The following is a 19227-nucleotide window of genomic DNA, read 5'->3' on the forward strand; positions in this document are numbered from 1 at the left end:
CGAGACACGAGTTTCTGGACCGAGGAAACTGACTTCCTTGCCATCTTTATTAATAAACACCAAAAGAATAAGCAGATTATTGGGGGAACGTCGAGCTTCTGTAACATGTGATGAACGACATAATTTCTAACTTCCAGCTAGTTTTTTTTAGAGTCTCCTGTAGATCTTATGAAATAAAACATCTTATGAAATAAAAATCCATGTCAGACAGTTTTAATAGCCACCAGTCACCACGGCAATGAACCCATTTATATCGTGTTATAATGCATTCATAAGGCATCACAAACATTGTTATAATGATTCATGAAAATGCATGACACCATTATGCATTATAATATATGATAAAGAGTATTCATAACACATTTTATCATCAGCACCAAAGAAAGGGAGCTCACCTTTACATAACGCATCACAAGACCTGTTTTGATTAATAATACTTATCATGCACAAGGCTGGTAATAATGCTTATATTACCTATAATAATGCCCATAATAATGCCTATGATACACTATAATGCCCTTAATAATGCCTATAATACACTATAATGCCCCTAATAATACCTAAAATACAATATAAGGCCCGTAATAATGTCTATAATACAATATAATGTCCCTAACAATGCCTAAAATACACTATAAGGCCCATAATAATGCCTATGATGCATTATAATGCCCCTAACAATGCCTAAAATACAACAAAAGGCCTGTAATAATGCTTATAATACACTGTAATGCCCCTAACAATGCCTAAAATACATTACACATAATAATGCCTATAATACACTATAAGGCCCATAATAATGCCTATGATCCCCTAACAATGCCTAAAATACAATATAAGGCCTGTTATAATGCTAACAATACACTATAATGCCCATAATAATGCCTATGATGCATTATAATACCCCTAACAATGCCTAAATACAATATAAGGCCTGTAATAATGCCTATAATACACTATTGATAATAATGCCTATAATACACTATAGATAATAATGCCTATAATACACTATAGATAATAATGCCTAAAATACACTATAGATAATAATGCCTATAATACACAATAGATAATAATGCCTATGATCCCCTAACAATGCCTAAAATACAATATAAGGCCTGTAATAATGTTTATAATACACTATAATGCCCCTAACAATTCCTAAAATACACCATACATAATAATGCCTATGACACACTATAAGGCCCATAATGATGCCTATGATACATGGCCATGAGTCATTGCTTTCTGTCAAAAATAAACTATTTTTGTTGTTTTTCTGCTCATTTACATTACAGATAAGATGAGATGAGTGGTTTAATGATGATAATATCATTATTATTGTCTCGGCACCGTTTCTTAAAAGACCTGCAGCTGTTCATTAATATTCATTAGCAGGTGATTGATTAACCAGTACTGTGTATTTATAGTTGCCTCAATATCAGCTTTATTTTTGCTATTTGGCTTTTTCTTTGAAGTGTTATTATGACTGCGAGTGTTATTATAGGGCCATTAAAGTATTATTTTACCTGAAATGATTAAACACCATTAATTTTCATGTTAAGTTTTACTCTTAATGAACAGATCCTGTAAATAGCCATAAATAAGAAAAAACTGCAGCAATAAATACAAAAAAAAATCCCTTTGTAAGATATATTGCACATGCAGTTTTAATGTATGATGTAATAAACTTATAATAAGTAATAAATGTCCGTCTGTTTCTTGTCACATAGTTGCAGAATTCAGTCTAAAACTCAGTCTAATATTCAGGCTCTTCTGAAACGAAGGATATTTCATTTTGAATTGGTTTGTTGTGCTTGAGGGAAGAGCGTGTTGCACTGATCATAACCTCAGAGGAAACAGAGACGCCAAAACACACTAGAAACTTTATTGTCTTTATTTCCTGATCACAAAGACCAGCGAAGTATACATTATTTCCAAGAGCATGGTTCTGCTCTGCATCAGTAACGAGAGATGATAGAGCTCATAGAGCTCATGTTTTTGGTTTTTTTGCAAAATTTCATAAAATCTTTGGATGATTAAAGGTCCAGAAAAAATATTTATAAGCAAGAAGCAGTCACAATAAGTGTGCAGTGTGTTTGGAAGTGTGTGTGACTGCACAATAAGATTTATCTTTATTCTAGTTTCCTCTCATGTTGTTTTGGAGATGTACACTATAAGGCCAAAAGTGTGTGCACCCCTGACCATCACACCCATATGTGTTTATTCCCCAAACTGTAAGAAGCACACAATTGTACACAACATTTCCCTTCACTGGAACTCGAACCCTGTTCCAGCATGACAATGCCCCTGTGCACAAAGCGAGCTCCATGAAGACATGGTGTGTGAAGGTCCTTACCCAACATCAGCGCCTGACCTCACTAATGCTCTTGTAGCTGAATGAACACAAATCCCCACAACCACGCTTCAACATCTAGTGGAAAGCCTTCCCAAAAGAATGGAGCTTATTATCACACACACACACACACCCACACACATATATATATATATATATATATATATATATATATATATATATATATATATATATATATATATATATTGATATATTTATTTATTTTTATTGTGAGGACATATATACACAGATACATACACATTCACATACATACATAACGTATGCAGACATTGTTAGGAAAACGGAGGTAGAGGACAAAGGAGGAAGAAAATAATGTAAAGAGGGGAGAGAGAGAGAGAGAGAGAGAGAGAGAGAGAGAGAGAGGAAAAAAAATCCATGCATCCATCCAGTCATGTGGGATCAGCACAGAGCACCGGGTCACGCAGACGCAGATCAAGAGCCCCACCCAACCCAACGCCCATACCAAACACCAAAAAGTGGAGGGAAAGGGCAGACCCCGCAGGCACAGTCGCAGTATGAACCGCCAGTGCTAGACAGGTCAACCTGACATCCCTCCAAAAAAGGTCAACAAGTGGTGAAGCTGCATGCTAAAATACCATTGTGAGAGATCAGTGTGAGATTTGACCAAGCTGGTCAGGATCTCAGGAAGCACTCTACCCCAAACTTGATGCCAAAATCAATGGCACTTCTAATGTTTCATTTATCACAATACAACACTACACTACAGTTATATAGAGATTTAGAGCATTACATGTACAAAGGGTTTGTAGTGTGATTTCTTAATATTTCACTGGGATAATTCATTTATTAAAGAAAAAACATCAAGAATGTGTGGCTGGGTTTCTTTGGCATTGGTGACATAATGCATTATAAAGCTACGTAGCTATAAAGTGTAATGCCTTCTCATAAATAATTATAACAACATGTTTAATACCTTATGATTGTAATTATAATGAATTATGATAGGAAAGGGTTATCACCTCTTAAAATGTATAAAGGTCCAAAATATGATAAGTATTAAGCCATATAATAAATCCTATAATGCACTATAAAGCCTTTATACCATACCAACAGGAAGTATCAATCAGGGCTTGCTTATAAAAAATACAAACTTTGAACATCCCTTAGACTGACATTAAATACATTATTTAAAATAAAAAAAAAACAGAAGGAGTATGGCACAGCCTAGAGGAGGAAGCGATTGAGAGAACGGGGGAACGCTGAACCTGATGCTACCACCACCATGCTTCACAGTGGGGATGAGCGTTGTTGGGATTCTGCCTAATGTAGCACTTAGGCAGGATTTCATTTTGCTCATCTCAGGCCTTTGTAGAGTGTCCAGGCTTTCGTTCTCCCATCTGAGCTGTGGATCTCTCCAGCTCCTTCAGAGTTACCCTTGGCCTCTTGGTTGCTTCTCTGACTAATCCCCTTGTGACCTGGTCACTGATGTTTGGTGAACAGTCTCCTCTAGGCAGAGCGTTCAGAGAGTTCACTCCATATTTTAATAACTGATTTAATGTTGATCTGAGGGACGCTCAAAGTTTTTTTTTTTTATAAGCAAACCCTGATTGATACTTTTTGTTTGTACGGTATAAAGGCTTTATAGTGCATTATAGGAATTATTATATGGCTTAATACTTATCATTTTTAGGACCTTTAGCCATTTTTAGAAGTGATAACCCTATCCTATATAAAAGATAGTAAAGAGTAAGATAATGATGTTGAATTGAATAACTGAGAGCATCGAGGGATTTACGTCCAGTGAAAGCAGTGTGTGTGAAACACTCCTCCAAGACAAAATAAGAGGAAACTAGAGTAAAGATAAATTGCATTGTGCAGTCACACACACACACACACACACATACACTTCTGAACACACTGTACACTTATCATGACTGTTTTTTGCTTATAAGTATTTTTCCTCTGGACCTTTTTATCATCTAATGGTTTTATGAAATTGTGCAAAACATTCAAAAACTTGAGCGCAGCTCTCTGAACATCTTTCACCTCTCAGTAGTGATGAAGAACAGAACCATGCTCTCGGAAATCGTTGCTGTTTTATTGCAGGGTTTGTTTTGTGTGTGTGTGATCAGAGAATAAGTTTATACACTGTGCTTTGTTTTCTTTCCTTTTTTTCTTCCCTGATTGTCATCTCGGTTTCCTGTGAGGTTATAATCATTGCTTTTCCCTCAGGCACAACCAAACCACTTTAAAATGAAATATCCTTCATTTCAGAGTTATACACGTATATATGTGAGTGTTTTTGAGGACTCTGTCCTTTAAGCAGAGTCATGGCTGTGCCGAATTTTTTAATAATGGACTTAATGTCACTCTGCGGGATGTTGGAAGTTTAAAATAGATATATATTTTACAAACAAACCCTGATTTATAATTTTCCAGAACTTGTTTTGTCATGATGCTGTTTGTTTAGGTATGTTTCTAACAAACTCTGAGTTCTTCCAGGAACAGGTGTATTTATTTTTACACTTTAATTACACACAGGTCAACTTTAACTAATTAAACTAATTATGTCACATCTATAATAATAATAATAATAATAATAATAATAATAATAATATAAAGTATTCTATTCTCTGGAACTTCATTACTAACATAATGTACATGCTAAAGATTTTTAAAAATAAAAGATTCATGCATTAGACATTAACGATTGATCTAGAACCCCACTCATACCGACTGGTGAAGCTCCACGATTGCTTCTTGACCTGTGATTTTCTCTGTTTGATCTGTATTTAGCCCTCAATTTAATGACTGGAGCTACAGGGTGTAAAATAAACCGACTTTGTTCTGAAAGCCTGTGCGTCATTAGTTTCTCACCCCAGAGACATTTCCTGTTTTCACTGTCTGTCAACAAGATTTGTTTCGAGATACATTAACATGCATGGCCTAATCATTTACGCCGCAGCCTCAATGTGCCTTTTGTTCAAATTTACAAAACAGTCATGAGTTTTAGCGAGTTGTGGTTTCACACTTGTTGAGTGTGATGAGTTCCACCATTAGAAAACAATGCTAGCTTTGAGGACACAAATACACCAATACACTAACATCATCATCATCTAGATGTAGTGAATCATAAGGAATGGTTGTGTGCGATAAACTTCAAGACATCGGTCCACTCTTCCAAGGAGTTTCATCAGTTTATCACAGAGCATTAGCTAGCTCAGATTAGCTGCCTTAGAGGTTGTTAGCGACATCATTCAATATCACAACAATACACAGTATATACAGTATACAGTATATCGAGGGTGACCACACATTTTTTAAAGGGGGCCAGATTAGACCTCATCACAATACCCGAGTGCTGGTCATATATATGTATGTATACGTATATTCATACAGTATATAAAGTACATTGAAGTTGAAAATAAATAATGAATAGGAGGTCAAAGTGCTTTAATTTGAGAGTAGCCATAAAGCCACGTAGCCGTGACTAAAGTCTGTAAATGAATTTGCAGGTGTAGTCAGTGAAAAAAAAAAGGCTCTTGCATTACAGCTAACTGTGTTAACACAATCTGCTGCCACCGTCAGGTGAAAAGGAAAAATCAGAAGACAGAAGCCGTGGGATTTGGCCCTGGAGCCAGACTTTGGACACCTCTGCAGTATATACACCACAATGCTGTTGAATTCTGGATTCTGATTGGTCAGAAGGTAGTACCGCTGCAAATCACGGGTTTATATTAATGCGTTGTCATTTCCGTAGTAACCGCTCATTCACAGGGACTTGTTCGGTGGGTGGATTAAAGAACTTGTGTAATTGTTGATATGGTCATATAAGGTCATATAAGGAGAAGTATATTTAACATTTATGGAAGGAGTCTCCAGTGTCAGTGTCATATATATTGCACTATAAGTGTATATAAGTGAATAATAATGCACATAACCCACTATAAGTGCTAACTGGCCTGTAATAAGGCTTATAAAAACTTCTGCAGGCATTAAATGTTTTTTTTTCTAATTGTTTAATGTAACTATGTAAACTTTGTTTGCTGGAAAAGCCGAGCACAGTCACAGATTTCTAATTATGAAAAGGGCAAGAGTGTTTGAATAGCCTAGACCACACAACCCAATTAAAATTCCACTTATTTACTTAAACTACAGTTTACAGTGTGCAAAACTCATAACCCCAGTCTTTCTTCCAAAACTGAGCTGTCTTTCTTACTGTATTTATTTTTATATGTGTAAGATCCTTGGATTAAATGCGGTGCATGTGGAGAATAAACACAGGTGAACAAAATAAAAGAGTTTCACTTTTTATAGCTTCAGATGCATTGGTTTGAAACATGCTCTTATTCAGGACACAATTATTATCCTTCTGGTTATACAGTAAATGTTATTTATATGTGTGTGTTTTTCAGTTTGGTGAATGCCTAAGGCATGAATTAAAACAGAGAGGATGTCTTATGTGATGTGTCATCTCTTATAACGAGTTCTTTAACCCACATATGATTTGTTGAGCTTGACTTTACTTCCTGTGTGTAGAAAATAATGGTTAAAAATAACTAACTGTAATTCCTGTAATTTTTTTCCCTTTCTTTCGGCTTTCTACACAGAAAAAGGTCAAAGCCAAACTCTCCCCTCTGCCACACACCGTGTGTACACATTTCATAAAGGTGATGATAAGGTTACATAATTGTCCTTGAAAATGACTCATGGAATAAATAAACGACACACCATCAATGCCATATCAAATGATAATGTACGTCAGTACCGGCACTACCAGCTCTCAGTGAGCCTTTTATCATAAAATACTTCTAGAGAGACAGGAACCTGGGTGGGACTCGGCCAGACGGTCCTCACCTGGCTCATGTCAGATTTAGAGGACATGAGCTTTGTTGCTATTGGTAACTATGAGTCCGGTCAAATCACACTGACATGTGGAGTCCCTCAGGGTTTAGTTCTTCTGCCTGGCCTGTTTAATCTCTGTATGCAATCCCAGAGAAAAAACAAACACATGATACTCAGATATATAATATATTATAATGCCTATATGATACTCTAGGGACCATAACAATGCTTTAATAGTGCCTCTACTGCACTATAATGTCTTATAATACACCGTAAGGAGCATTACAATGCCTCTACTGCACTATAATGTCTTATAATACACCGTAAGGAGCATTATAATGCCTCTACTGCACTATAATGTCTTATAATACACCGTAAGGAGCATTACAATGCCTCTACTGCACTATAATGTCTTATAATACACCGTAAGGAGCATTACAATGCCTCTACTGCACTATAATGTCTTATAATACACCATAAGGAGCATTACAATGCCTCTACTGCACTATAATGTCTATAACACACCATAAGGACTATTATAATGCTTATACTACACTATAATGTCTAATAATGCTTATAACACACTTTAAAGACCATAGCAGTGCTTGAGTTTGACATGTGGTGTTCCTCAGGGCTCTGTTCTTCTACCTATCCTGTTTAATTTCTACATGCGTAAACAACACTAAATCCTAGAGGAGAAAAAAGCAACACAATTAGCTTTTTTCTGTACCAAGAGACTGCAGTCCCAGTGCATCTTTGTGCTACTGATTCGAAAGATAAATGGTTGTGCAACTTCCTTGACCAAAACAAAGACTTTGCATTATATTTAAATAGGGAATTATTAAAGAAAATAGACTCAAGGTAAATTCTCGCCTAAAATCCAAAACTCTAAAAGCCATCTAAAAGCTCTCTCTCCCCAGCACTCCAATTATAAGCACAAAATGTCAGTTCAATAGCTATCCAATTTACCTGTCCAAAATGGGGAAACAAGGAGCAATTGACCAAATAGGAGCAATTGACAAAGTCTTCAGGGGTGGCCATGGCCAAAATAACAAACAGAATGGCTCTAATTAAGGAGGAAAGGACCTAGCTAACCTAACAACACTAAATTTCCCTCACTCACCCTTCTAAAAACCCAGAAAGGAAAAACTGGCATCGCTTTAGGCTTTCCCAAAACAGATAATTATAAGAATATAATCACAAAATAACTTGGACGAACTCCTCCATGCCTTTATCTCCATCTGAGTGAACTATTGCTGTGGTCTTGTTAGCATTGATAGTTATGTAGCAGGCCAAATTTAGGTAACTTAATGTTAGTGGTTAATATAATTGTGTGAAAACTTAATCTAATTTAAAATTTTCTTATAAAAATACTAATTTGTCTTGTGTATTACAAGGAGAGACGTCAACCATCATTTTCTCTCAATTAATGTTAATTAGCGTACATCTTTTCAGCAGCCTAACATCAAGTCAAACTACTCATTAAAAACATTATTGCTTACATAACATTTACAAAAATATCATTTTGAAAGGTTATAAATTATAAATAAGGTTAAATGTGAACAAATCATATGCAGCTGATTTATTTTATTTCAGACTTTTTTCTGGTTGTAACTCTGTCCCAGCAGATGCACTGGGAAATCCCAGAAGCAGCAGTGTGCCTGTTCTCTTCTGGTTCTGACCCAGCGAGCTGCGCCGCCCATTGTCAACCCAATTTGGAGCACGTCGACCCAACGACCTGACCTATGATGCTAAACCCAGCAGATGAGCTTTAAAAAGAACCCATCATTTTTAAATTGTATAAATCAGTAAAGGAAGTCTGCCTCACCCAAGATCTTTCCTATAAAAATCTCTCTCAAACCACAGTCGCTACTTCAGTGATGTCACGCAGACATGCTGATGTGGTTTAGGACACAGTGTGACTTGCTATCATCTATAAACAAGGACTAAACCTCACTGTTTTTCTCACCACAGGAATGTTATTTATGCAGCTATCCTGGACAAATAGAATCACTTTTTTCCTCAGCACGGTTTAGTATCACTCCGCCCCCTAAGTCGCACCTCGCAATGTGTAAAGATGGAGTTGTTGCTGGAAGCAACATGATAAAGTTGGATGATAAAGTTTAAAAAATTTACAGACTCTTGTTGTTATTTTATTGCAGAGCTGAGTGATGTCCTTTAAAGTAAGCATATGAAGATTTAAACTCTCCCTTTAAGCTGCTGCTACTCTTTTATAAATCACTAAACGGCTGAGGACCAAAATAATTCTCACATGTTCGAGGAATACAAACCTCTGAGATCAGCAGATAATGATCCGTACGGATGAGTCAGCCTTTATCTATGATCCTCCTCCTTCTGAAACTAGCTACCAGCAGAACTTTTCCCCAACTGGAGCCTGTAAGTCCTGTAAGTCCTGACTGAATACATACACCCGTTCTCCCTGTGACTCCGGATATGTACTGCTATCCAGGATAAATTGTTGTCCAGCATATTGGTGTAATGTTGTCCATAATGAGAACGTAACGTTATCCAGGATAATGATGTAGTCATGTTTTTTAATCATGTTTTTCTGACTTTTGACTTTTTAAGTGCCTTCAACACCATCCAGCCCACTCTGCTGGGGAAGAACACTACCCTGGTGTCCTGGGTCACTGACTACCTGACCTGCAGGCCCCAGTATGTGCTCCTACAGTACTGCATGTCTGAGAGGACTGTATGCAGTATGGCTGCTCCACAGGGGGCTGTTCTTACCTTTTACACCTCTGATGTCAAGTATCACTCTGAAACTTGTCTTATGCAGAAGTTCTCAGATGATCCTGCCATTGCGGGGTGTATTAGGGAAGGGAATGAGGAGGAGTACAGGAGCCTGATTGACAGCTTTGTGGTGTGGTGTCAGGGCAACCATCTTGTAGTGGACTGCTCCAGGTTCGGTCACCATTGAAGGTCAGAACATTGAGGTGGTACAGACCTCCGCTTACCTGGGGCTGGGTGAGTGACAAGCTGGACTGGGGCATGAACGTGGACAGCCTGTACAAAACGGGACAAAGGCAACTCTAATTTCTGAGGAGGCTGAGGTCGTTTGGAGTGCAGGGTCAGCTGCTACGAACACTCTATGAGTCTAAGTGCCATCTTCTATGCTGCTGTGTGCTTGGGGCAGTGACATCACTACAAGGGACACCAACAGACTCAACAAAGTCATTAAAAGAGCTGGATCAGTCATGGGTTCCAGACTGGACACAGTGGAGAGGAGGATACTGTCCAAGTTCACTGTCATGATGAGCAATCTCTCTCACCCACTCCATCCTACAATCACTGCACAGAGGAGCACTCTGAGCGGGAGGTTTCTCCTGCCTCGGTGCAGGAAGGAGCGCTTTCACAGCCCTTTTCTCCCTGCAGCCATCAGACTGTACAACTCAGCACAAAACCTCTCCATCTGAGAAGCCACTTTGATTTTTCTGCACTACTGCTTGGAGGATAAACTTCATACTTTAAGAATTTTGCTCAGTCTAATGCTGCATACACACTTACTCGCTTTATAACCTGCATACAAGTGTATCTGGTTATATTCTGTCCCATTTTGCACATAATCTATTAATCCAGGATAATGATTTAACTTTACTCAAGATAATGATGTAACTTTACCCAGGATAATAATGTAACTTTAGCCAAGATAATGATGTAACTTTATCTAGGAAAATTATGTAACTTTACCCAGGATAACGTAAATTTATCTAAGATAATTATGTAACTTTATCCAAGATAATGATGTAACTTTATCCAGGATAATGATGTAACTTTACTGGGGATAACGATGTAACTTTACCCAGGATAATGATGTAATTTTACCCAGGGTAATGATGTAACTTTACCCAGGATAATGATGTAACATTATCCAGGATAATGATGTAACTTTACCCAGGATAATGACGTAACTTTACCCAGGGTAATGACGATAATGTAACTTTATCTGGGATAGTTATGTAACTTTACCCAGGGTAATGATGTAACTTTACCTAGGATAATGATGTAACTTTGTCCAGGATAATGATGTAACTTTACCCAGGATGATGATGTAACTTTACCCAGGGTAATGACGATAATGTAACTTTATCCGGGATAGTTATGTAACTTTACCCAGAGTAATGACGTAACTTTACCCAGGATAATGATGTAACTTTACCCAGGATAATGACGTAACTTTACCCAGGATAATGACGATAATGTAACTTTATCCAGGGTAGTTATGTAACTTTACCCAGGGTAATGATGTAACTTTACCCAGGATAATGATGTAAGTTTACCCAGGATGATGATGTAACTTTACCCAGGATGATGATGTAACTTTACCCAGAATAAAGATGTAAGGTTGCAGAAGAGCATTATGCAGAAAAGAACTGGGAAGTAAAAATGTAATGTTGTCTAGTCTGCTAAAGTTAAGTCATCCTGGATCAGTTATTATACAGGAATCAATCCTGTTTATCTTCCAGGTTATTTTGGCCCCAGAGAGGACGCACTTTTTCAAAAAGCAATTAAACAATTCCAAGTAAACAACGGATCTATCCAAGCGCCGTCCAGCCTACAAACTGTCTGCACTGAGTTGCCTGATTATTATTGACTTTTGTAATAGAGCAGCAGTCTCTCGGACCCCCAGCAGAACCCGAGGGTTAATGTGTCTCAGGATGGACATACTTGAATTCGTTTAATGAGGTTTTGTGTAAGTGCTGCCCGAGGACAATCGCCTGGTTAACATTAAGAGGAACAGACAAATGGGGTTTGATCGATTCAAGACAAAAAAAAAAAAAAAAAACATACACATGCATCCCTAAATTAAAAAAAAAAAAATCCTCATATTTTATAAGACCATCACACACACACACACAGACACACACACCAGCAGTTATAAGTGTCCTAATGAGACCTGTAGGAGGTGGACGAATAAATGAATGAATGAGTGTGTGTGTGTGTGTGTGTGTGTGTGTGTGTGTGTGTGTGTGTGTGTGTGTGTGTGTGTGTGGGAGGTGGAGCTCTCTCTCCTCTCTCCTCTCCTGAATCTATAAATGTAACCTATCTCCAGTCTGAGATCTCATACTCTTAGGTTCCTGTCGTGCACAAACACTGGAAGATTATATTTTTTCTTTTGAAAAAACAAAACAAAAACAAATCCTGCACTTAGGACGCGCGCTGCAGTTCAGGTGAGTGGGAGAGTCTCGTGCTTCTGCATACTTCCCTACTAAACAGTGTGCTAAAATAAAACGCAGCTAACGGTCGCGTTCTGACGCGTCGCCTTGGTAACGCTCAAGCCGCATACTAACGTACTAGATAGTATGTAAAAATAGTGCGGAATTATACTAGAGTAGTACATAGCTACTTGATTTAAAATGACAGCTTTTAAGATTCATGTCAGAGCTAATAAATACGAAGTATTTCACTTGGACACTTAATTATAAAACATTTAACACAATGGACCATGACAGGAGACATTATTATTCCTGAATAGCATACTTTAAGACTTCTTAAAAACCCATTAAAAAAACATTTTTTTGCAGTGGAACACAAAATGGCGTTCCTGTTTTAGGTTATACTTACACTGAACATGAACACTTTTCTTCCTGTGTTTATCTAGATAACAATAGAGTCAGCTAAGTAAATAAGTTTAGCAATGTTTCATTCAGTGTTTCAAAGTGTCGGCAATGTTTCATTCATTCATTTAATTCATGTTAATAATTCATTTTACAGACTAAATAGCACCAATTTTACACCATCTTGCTAGCAACTAGCAAAACTCATTTTACCTAGCTAACGCTTTTGGCTATCTGGATGAGCAAAAAACAAAATATACATCTTTAGTATATATTACAGTATAAGTAAATTAAAAACAGGTTTAGCTTTTTACTAGCAACATATTATGTAGAATTGTGATATTTAGTGAATAAACATGAATAAAATTTATGAAGGAAACATTGCTAAGAAGTGTTAGCTAGTAGAATAATTCTATTTAGTTGTTCATTTATGTTAATTAAGAATTCATTTTCCAGACTAAATATCAACAATTCTACACAAAGTTGCTAACAACTATGCCAAAGTTATTTACCTAGCTAATGCTGGATGAGCGCAGGAAAAAAAAATTCATGTTCAGTATAAATAAACTAAACTAAGTTGTTAGCAGTGTTTCATTTTGTTATTTTTGGAATCAGTTTCCTAGAATAAATGTCACAATTCTGCACAGTGTTGGTGCCTGACTGTGATGGGTGCTATTTAAATCAACACCACACACATTTTCACATAAAATAACTCATTTAATGTGAAAGGAAAGTGTGCCATTCCGACACCAGGCTGGTATGGGGCTAATAACGACGTTCAGGATCCCCACACAGAACAGCGGATGAAGCAGATCAGAAGAAATTGCTTGTGTACTGAACAAAACAAAGGAAGGTAGCGTTCTAGCATCTGAGCAGCATCCTCTATCTGTTCTTCATTCTGAGAAACAACTTTCCCAGAAAATCTCAGTAATTATCACAATTATCACAAGCTCAGTAATTATCACATACAAGCTGATAGAGAGAGCGGCTGTAAGGAAAGGTGGAGTGCGGAGCCCAAAATACTTCCTCTGTTTGAGTGTCAGTTTGAGTTTCAGAGAGAAAGAAAGAAGGAAAGAAGGAAAGAAAGAAAGAAAGAAAGAAGGAAAGAAAGAAAGTCGGAGGACATTTTGGGAGACAAAGGAAGAAAAGAAAGAAAGAAAGAAAGAAAGATGGGCAGTTTGACAAAGAAGAAACAAAGAAAATGTGAGGTGGAATAAAAAACAAGGTAAATGAGAAAGAAAAGTTTTAAAAAAGTAAGATGATAAAAAGATGAAATAAAAAAGAAAGAAAGAAAGAAAGAAAAAGGAAAGAAAGAGAGATGGACAGTTTGTTTGGCAAAGAAATAAGGAAGAAAGAAAAAATGTGGGTGAGATGAAATAAAAAAGAAAGAAAGAAAGACAGAGGACAGTTTGGGTGACGAAGGAAGAAAGAAAGATGGACACTTTGACAAAGAAATAAGAAAGAAAGAAAAAATGTAGGTGGAATAAAAAACAGAAGGTAAATATGAAAGAAAAAAAGTAAAAAAAAAAAAAAGTAATATATGGATAAAATAGTAAATAAATAAATAAATAAATAAATGAGATACAAAGAAAGGTAAAAAAGTAATAGATGGATAAAATAACAAAGAAAGAAAAAAGAAAGAATGAAAGAAAGAAAAAGGAAAGAAAGAGAGATGGACAGTTTGTTCGACAAGGAAGAAGGAAAAAGTGGGGGTGGAATAAAAAGAGAGAAAGTAATTGAGAAAGTAAGAAATGAACGCATGGATAAAACAAGAAGAAGAAATAGAAAGAAGAAATAAAAGAAAGAAAGAAAGAAATAGAGAAAGAAAACAGAAATCGAGGAAGATGATAATGGGTGAAAGAAAGCGATGATAAAGAGATTGAAGTACAAACAAATTAATAAAATCTACAGCACTATGTTTAATTCAGAGGCAAGCTGGCATCCACTGAAAGCATCTGCTGCTGTGATTAGTCTCACACACACACACACAGACACACACACACACACACACACAGACACAGCGTGGGTGGGTGTCAGTAAAACACTCGGTGCTGGTGCAAAGACACACAGGGATGAGAGAGAGAGAGAAAAAGAGAGTCTCTGCTTTAAAAGTCAGAGTGATGCGCTAAGCCTTCTGGGTAATTTTAGAAGGTAAGTATGGATTTGTTTAAAGTCTGTGAGACGGGAGAAGACAAATTGTCTCCATTCGGTGAAAAAGTGGACAGTGCTAATCTTACATCATGCATGTAGGCATCACTCGCACCAGTCACCAGGCTGATGTCACTCATTCCTCCCACACTAGATGTGGCGTCTTCTTCGTGTGTTTATTTTAAAAGAAGAGTCCAGTGACAAACTTAGTGCCTTCTTGAGCAGGCGTTAGCGGCTGTCCTGCACTCGATACGGTTCTCCGAATCAGAATCATTTTATCATCCTGATCAGTTTCATGTCCAAACGTGTTACAGAAAGATGGAAGATTTCTGAATATACATCGAATAGAATAGAGTTTTATCACAGTAGAAAAGACGTAAGGAATGAAACACTTGGGGCTGTGCTGCTACAGGAAAATAATCCACGACTGCATGGTGTGCTCCTTTAGAAAAGTGGTGATCACTGATTGGTTGTTGGAATCAAAGGTGATTGGTAGTTGGGGAAAATAGAGATCAGTGATTAATTGTCAGAAACAATGATGATCACTGATTGGTTGTCCAAAACAGTGGTGATTAGTGATTGGTTGTCAGAAACAATGGTGATTACTGATTGGTTGTTCGGAAACAATGGTGATCAGTGATTAGTTGTCTGAAATAGTAGTGATCAGAGATCGGTTGTTGGGAAACAATGGTGATTAGTGATTGGTTGTTGAGAATAATGGGGATCACTGATTGGTTGTCAGAACCAATGGTGATTAGTGATTGGTTGTCAGAAACGATGGTGACCAGTGATTGGTCTTTGGGAAACAATAGTGATCAGTGATTGGTTTGTTAGAAAAAATAGTGATCAGTGATCGGTTGTTTGGAGACAATGATGATCACTGATTGGTCTTTGGGAAACAATAGTGATTAGTGATTGGTTGTCAGAAACAATGGTGATCACCGATTGGTTGTCAGAAACGGTGGTGATCACTGATTGGTTGTCAGAAACGGTGGTGATCACTGATTGGTTTTCAGAAACGGTGGTGATCACTGATTGGTTGTCAGAAACGGTGGTGATCAGTGATTGGTCAAATCTAGCAACAAAGTTGCCAACATGGATACTAACTAGGACTAGTAAGAGTGTTGTTATGGTTACAGTGTGAGCGTTTCATGAGTTGCCTTTTTTCGTTTCAATACAAAAGACGCTCCAGCGAGTGATTTTTCAGAAAAAAAAGAAAGACTGAAAGCAGCCTAAATTAACATGAGGGATTTTCTTGCCAGCAGTGTTTTGATTAAAAAATGAGCCAGCTTGTGAAAGTAAACTTCCGGAGCATTCTGTGTGTGATGTGGCTAATGAGGAGCAGAAACGGATGCTTTAATGTTTAACAGCTAACAAACAGCCTGCTGAAGGAAACACAGACGTGATTCATGACGACCTTGAGAAAATCTGAGCTTTAGAAGGAAAGCAGTCTGCTGTGAGTGACTGTCCTTTACTGTGTGGGTTTATCTAAAGAGCACGTGTTGAGCCGGACCCGTCTGACTCACCGCTACACGCCATGTTAAAGCCCCCGTGTGGGCGGCCGTTAATTTGATCCGGCGACTTTGAACTTCAGCTTCAGACTTCACCCAGGCTTGCTAACTAAAGAATAAAGAAAAAAATAATTGCAAGTCTTTTCTTATTCAGTTTTCCTTTTTATTCATTAAAAAATAATGATGAAATAATGTGTCGCAGCAGTAGAACTGGGTCAGGACCCACGGGATCCAGCTCAGCACAGAAGCGCTTGTTGTCATGAAATCTCTTATTTTCGTGTCATGCTCTCGTTCATGAGTCATGTGAAGGTGAGAGAAGTTCTTATGAAGAAGCCTTTCAACATAAACGGCATTTAAAACACCGTGGTGTTGAATTCTGGACTGTGATTGGTCAGAAGGTGTTGATTAATTCTCTATAACAGCAGCTCTGACAGTTGTGCAGCTGCAAATCACAGGTTTATATTAATGCGCTCGTTCTGTTACGTTACGTTTCTATAGTAACAGCTCATTCACAGGGACTCGTACGCTGGACGCTCCACATAAAAACGTGTGAAAGATGTCAGAAAACGTAAAGTTACAGCTTTACCTCTGACTTTTACAAAGTACTGACACTGGAGACTCCTTCCATACATGTTGAATAAACGTCTCCTTACAGAAAACATCACCAGATCAGTGGTTACACACATTTCTTTTTTCTGTCCACAAGCCTGTGGTTTGCAGCTGCACTACTGTCAGAGCCGCTGTTTATTTTAAAGTCTACATTGGTTAGAAATGAAAAAAACTCATTGTTTCACTCATTAACATTTCAGGCAGAATTCAGAAATAATTGAACCGCAGCAGATTTTTGAGGCTGTTAGTGTAAGAATATTTACTGAAAGAAAAAATCTAATGAGTTTCACATTTAATTTCTCCATCTGACTCACAACACAGCAAGTGCGACCTTTCTGTGCCTCCTGAAAACTGATGTGGAGATAAAAACAAAAGCAGAGGCGGAGAAATTCAATAAACGTGCTTTAAATAGAAATGTGAGATGCTGAGACGCTGGACACTGACCTTCTGATGGAACTTCACTGAGCTGCTCGAGATGATTTCTACCTGCTGTTCTCATCTCACATCTGCAAACACTGGACCTCATTTATCAAACTGGATACAAAGGAATTTTAAAGCATTTACACAACAAATGTGGTGTTCATGAAAATCCATAAAAAATCCTCCATTCCCCTCCTGAGTTTAGGTAATTAAAGGAGACTCGCTAATGTAAACCTCGATTAAATTAATTAAATTAATGGCTTAAAATCATGAGAAGACTAGCCACTCAGATTAAGACAGAAGTAAAGACACCCTATTAAAAGGAGGAAGTGTTAATGTGTGAGTGTGTGTGTGTGTGTGTGCAGTAGTCGATACGCCGCACTGACTCTTTCACCGTTTAGTGATTTTTTTGGTCAGTTTCAGCTCTCTGTGAGCTTTGCCTTTTATGGCGTTTGGTGGGCGTGGCTAAATGTAAATCAGCTGTACCATAAAATTTACAAAAAAAAATTATATTTATATTTAAATTTATTGGTAATTTACAGTAATCAGTGAGTTCAGAAAGAAGATGAATCGAAGCAGACTTATTATGGTTTATTGTTTTTTTGGTGCTCTGTTAAACGAGAAAACAAGATGAATGTGTGAGTCAGCTTCTTAGCATTTTACATGGTGGTTTATCGTCTTATTATCAGTGTGGGATTTAAAAATGTCAAATCTGAGTCAAACATTGCAGCGTGTTTTAATTCCCTAGTTACTTATAATCCATAAAGCTGCTGAATTCTTTTCTATTCTTCACTGCCGAAGAGGAGATTGTGTGTAATACTGTGTTACTGGAATAAATGAGTATGATAATGTTAATGTTTTAACTGATTTAAGGCACAGGTACCATCAGATACATGCAACTTCATGTCATCTGCATGATAACTAAATGTACATTATTTACCATTTTAATTTTACCTGGTAATATAGACATTCAGCTACATATTTATTGGCACCCTTCTTAGAAACAATGGGGAATTATTATATAAAAAGTAAATATACAGGGATGCTGTATTGTTATATTTTACGGAACTTTTTTACACATTCCAGTTGCTTCATATGTTTCATGATGGAGTGACACACTACTAGCTCACACTACACACCACCTGCTGCACCACACACATCAACCAAAGATGGTCTGATGGTAGGAACCATTTTTACTAGTTTTACTAATAAATTAAGTTGTACAGACGTCAGATGAGATTTTTTTTATGAGTCAGCAGCAGGCAGGGATGACGAACCTGTACAAAACACAAAACATTACAGTTCAAGAATCTGTTAATACGATGAAAATAAAGACGCAGTTATCAGAGATTTTTTAGGGGAATATTCCCCTATGAGGGAATTTAAGCATTAATTTATTTTCACACAGTGTTCCTGGGATAGGCTCCGGATCCACCGCAACCCTGATCAGGATAAAACACTTTCTGAAAATGAATAAATGAATGAACTCCAGAAATAGCCTCGTCATACTTTGGGGTTAAATTACATTATGTTAGGTTTTCAGGCAACCGAAACATGAGACTGGGCGAGCACGCTGTAGCTGGTACTTTTCTGAGGGCTAGCTAATGAATTTCTAACTCATCCACCCAGGTTAGATATGCATTTATTGTGAGTGAGGTGCAAGTCTCAGCCTCATACGTCTCTCTCAGCCCATAGACATCTGATATCTTTAGTACACTTTTCTGGCCACAAGCTTCAGAATCTTGAAGGATGGAATATAAGCACTACCATGTGATGCTTT

At 37.3% G+C, this 19227-nt stretch overlaps 1 protein-coding gene across 1 annotated transcript in view; it reads left to right on the forward strand.

Moving 5' to 3' along the window:
* The first annotated feature begins 12256 nt into the window (after positions 1-12256).
* The window catches only part of mc5ra (melanocortin 5a receptor), a 15378-nt gene continuing 8407 nt past the window's right edge, over positions 12257-19227 (forward strand). Inside the window, exon 1 of the mRNA XM_026946066.3 lies at positions 12257-12372. The gene's annotated coding sequence lies outside the window, so the exon portion shown is untranslated. The remainder of the gene's footprint in view (positions 12373-19227) is intronic.

Source organism: Pangasianodon hypophthalmus, chromosome 23 (genome assembly GCF_027358585.1).
Source record: "Pangasianodon hypophthalmus isolate fPanHyp1 chromosome 23, fPanHyp1.pri, whole genome shotgun sequence".
NCBI lineage: Eukaryota > Metazoa > Chordata > Actinopteri > Siluriformes > Pangasiidae > Pangasianodon > Pangasianodon hypophthalmus.